The sequence below is a fragment of the Macadamia integrifolia genome, unplaced genomic scaffold (genome assembly GCF_013358625.1).
Source record: "Macadamia integrifolia cultivar HAES 741 unplaced genomic scaffold, SCU_Mint_v3 scaffold3050, whole genome shotgun sequence".
Lineage (NCBI taxonomy): Eukaryota > Viridiplantae > Streptophyta > Magnoliopsida > Proteales > Proteaceae > Macadamia > Macadamia integrifolia.
The window spans coordinates 1-4,120 of NW_024869161.1; positions in this window are offsets into that span (position 1 = coordinate 1).

Sequence of the window (4,120 nt, forward strand, 5' to 3'; positions counted from 1 at the left end):
ACTCCTCCTCCATGGGAACATCCTCCATAGAGGCAGCTCTCCTATCCCTACCTCTCTGAGCTCCTGCTCTCTGAGGTGTATCCATAAGGGTGTGGAGACCCATCCTCAAGAGGTTACCCTTGTCAAACTTGTCCGCTGGAGTCTTCCCCTCCTCACCACTCAAGTCCACTTTGAAGAACTCGAAGATCCTAGTGAGGATCCTGCCATATGGGAATCCTCCATCCTCGAGGTGAGAAGTGTGATGCTCTATGGTCTTGAGGATGACATAGGGTAAGCACAAGTGCTTGTCACCTCCCTCTAAAGCCTTGTAGATGCAGAAAGATAAAAAGGCTGCCATAAAGCCCACCTGGTTCTGGTGACCTCCTCTGGGGAGCAAGTTGAACTGGACCAATCGAGCAAATACACGAACCTCTGGGAAAAAGGATGTCTCAGACTCCGGACATGCACTGCTACCACAGATGGTCTCACAAATGTAGTCCAGTGTCTCCAAACTCATGAATGGGCCCAGGGGCTTACTCCTGGGAGGACTGTAGTAACGGTGCCCGGCTACAGAGATGCCCAAAATGCTGGCCAAGGTGTCCACGGTCAGCTGGATGTCCACCCCCTTCACCATGCTGACTATAGCATACTCCCCGTACCTATAGGAAACCTCCAGGTTACAGTAGAATCTACGAACCAGCTGCTCGTAGCACGGACAGTCTACTTGGAGGATGGACTGCTAGCCCAGTACTGTGAACCTCCCAGAGCTGAACCTTATGGAAGTCGTCGACTACCACGGTCTTCTCCATCATTACCGACCTCTTTAGGAAGGCCAGCCAGTTGGCTGCTGCCTCTAAATTGTGGAAGAGCTCCTCATCGTAGTCAGAAGGATCAAACTGGGCAGGTCTAGGTCTCCCTGTGCGGGGGGCTGGAGAACTAGTTCCCGCACTCTTCCGCTTAGAAGTGGTGGTCTTACGTCGGGTGCCAGAGGATGCGGGCTCCTTACCTTTGCGAGATGACATCCTGGTAAGAAAAGAGAAAAGCAGGGTGAGTAAGGAAAAAGAGAATAACAAGGCGAATAAAAAGAGGGGTGAGCAATAAGAGCAAGCCCCAAAACTCAATCCTCACAACACAGAAAAGTGACAAGACAGAGAGTAGGGCAAAACAGCAAGGTAACAAGAGGCATATGAGGACAACTGAAGAGAAGGCTGCGATATTTCTAAAGGGCCTAAAGGCATCCATTGGGTCTGTACTTGAGGTCTTGGATTTGACTGACTATGGCCAGATTGTGCAGAAGGCCAAGACTATGGAGGATAAGCAGAAGGGGAAACAGTCCCTCACCCCTGGACTGTGGAAGAGAATAAACCCATTTCCGGATATGGGTAACTCCTCCAAGGCATACCACGGATCGTACAGTTCTGGGCCTACATATAGGAAACCCTATAGACCATCTGGATACCCTTCTAGACCAGCTGGTGGTTCGGGCTCCACATCTTGTGGCCCGAACACTAGTGTGGCACCTACAGTTCCAAGGCCACCCCGACCTCCATCTTCAACGGGTCAAGTGTAGAGGGGCCCCACCCCAGTTCCGACATCTCAGATCCATTACTTTAACTGCCATTCCTATGGGCACTATGCAAAAGACTGTCGGGTCAGACCAGCCTTGCCCTCCAGTCAGCCCTCGGCGTACCGACCTCCCTTAACTCGGGGAAATCAGCCGCAGGGAAGGATGTATGCCCTATCAGCTGAGGAAGCTGAGGCCAGCAAAGAAGTAGTAGCAGGTACATTTTAAATTAAGAAATTCCTTATGTTAATTATTGATGACCTGCTGAAATTATATGCATTGTTACACTAGGTGTCCTATCCATATCGGGCATACTGGCCTATGTTTTATTTGATTCAGGAGCTACACATTCATTCGTATCTAAGAGATTTGCCGAGAAACTTGGGATGCCACCCAGGATCCTAGATCAAGGAATGATTGTTAGTATGCCTACTGGTAAAGTTACACAGTTAAAGGAGATGTATGGGCCGTGCCTTGTGGAAATTAGTGGGAAGAACTTTGATGCACAACTCATTAAGTTCAATATGTAGAATTTTAATGTTATACTGGGCATGGATTGGTTGTCAGCTCATCGAGCTAATGTGATGTGTGCTGAAAAGCTGATTAAGGTAACAAATGACAAAGGAAGAGAATTGGTATACTAAGCAGATAACATGAAGCGGGTGCGGAAGGTCCTTGTCTCCGCCCTTCAAGCGGTAAAATTATTAAAGAGTGGATGTCAGGGCTACTTAGCATCGGTACTTGATGTTGATGCAAGGATTACACCTCTAGAAGAGGTAAAGGTGGTTAAAGAGTTTCTTGACGTCTTCCCAGATGATCTGATGCATTTACCACCTGATAGAGAGTTGGAGTTTGCCATAGATTTGACTCCTGGAGGAGCTCCAGTATCTAAGGCTCTGTACAGGATGGCATCAGCTGAATTAAAGGAGTTGCAGATGCAGTTGCAGGAATTATTGGAAAAAGGGTTTATTCTCCCAAGTGTTTCACCTTGGGGTGCCCCAGTATTATTTGTCAAGAAGAAAGATGGCAGCTTGCGTATGTGCATTGATTACCGGGAGTTGAAGAAGCTAACCATTAAGAACCAGTATCCATTGCCACACATTGATGATTTATTTGACCAACTTCAGGGTGCAAGGGTATTTTCAAAGATAGACCTTAGATTAGGCTATTATCAACTCAAGATAAAGAGCAGCAACATCCCCAAGACAACATTCAGGACTCGATATGGTCACTATGAGTTCCTAGTGTTATCTTTTGGGTTAACCAATGCACCGGCAGCATTCATGGATTTAATGAATCGAGTATTTCATAATGTACTCGATAAATGGGTAATTATTTTTATTTATGACATCTTGATCTACTCCAAGACAGAAAAGGAGCACACCCAACATTTGAGAATGGTGTTACAGAGATTGAGAGAACAATGATTGTTTGCCAAATACAGCAAATGTGAATTTTGGCTTGAGCAAGTTGGATTCCTGGGGCACGTAGTGTCTAAGGCCGGAATCGAGGTAGATCCTGATAAGGTGAAAGCAGTAGTAGAATGGGAAAGCCCCAAGAATGTCACTGAAATTAGAAGCTTCTTGGGTTTGGCTGGATATTACCTGCGCTTCATTGAGAATTTCGCTCGAATCTCAGCACCAATGACTAAATTAACCAAAAAGAGTGTGAAATTCGACTGGGTAGAGGAATGTGAGAAGAGTTTCCAAGAATTGAAGAAGAGGTTGGTGTTAGCCCCTGTGTTGACCATCCCTGAAGGCACAGGTGGAATGACAGTCTACACTGATGCTTCCAAAGTTGGTTTGGGTTGTGTTCTCATGCAACATGGTAAGGTAATAGCGTATGCATCCCGACAACTAAAGGAGTATGAAAAGAACTACCCCACTCATGACTTGGAACTAGCCGCAGTCATTTTTGCCCTTAAGATTTGGCAACATCACTTGTATGGGGAAAGTGTGAGATATACAGTGATCACAAAAGCCTTAAGTACTTTTTCACCCAGAAGGATTTGAACATGAGGTAGAGGAGATGGCTTGAGCTTATGAAGGATTATGACTGCGACATTCAGTATCACCCCGGTAAGGCGAATGTGGTGGCAGATGTGTTGAGTCAGAAGGCACAGACAGTGTCACTCTCGTACTTAGTAGTCAACCTATCACTTGTACAAGAGGCGACGCCATTGGATGAAGCTCTCTTATATGAAGGAGCAACCTTAGAGTTTGAATGTCAATTGGAAAACCTTAAATGGTTGACTGTATCCTTGACGACTCTACAGGTACATCCGACTATTATGCAAGAGGTGATAATGAAACAACCTTTGGATCCTGAATTGCAGTGGATCAGAGTTAAGGTTCAAGATCAAATGATGAATGACCCAGATTTTGTTTTAGCCAGTGATGGGGCATTGATGTTTCGAGGCAGATTGTGTGTACCCGATGATTTGGATATACAAGACAAGATAGTGCGAGAAGCACATAGCTCCGAGTACTCACTCCACCCAGGAAGTACAAAGATGTACAAAGACCTCAAACAAAACTACTGGTGGCCAAGCATGAAAGTCACAATAGCTCTGTATGT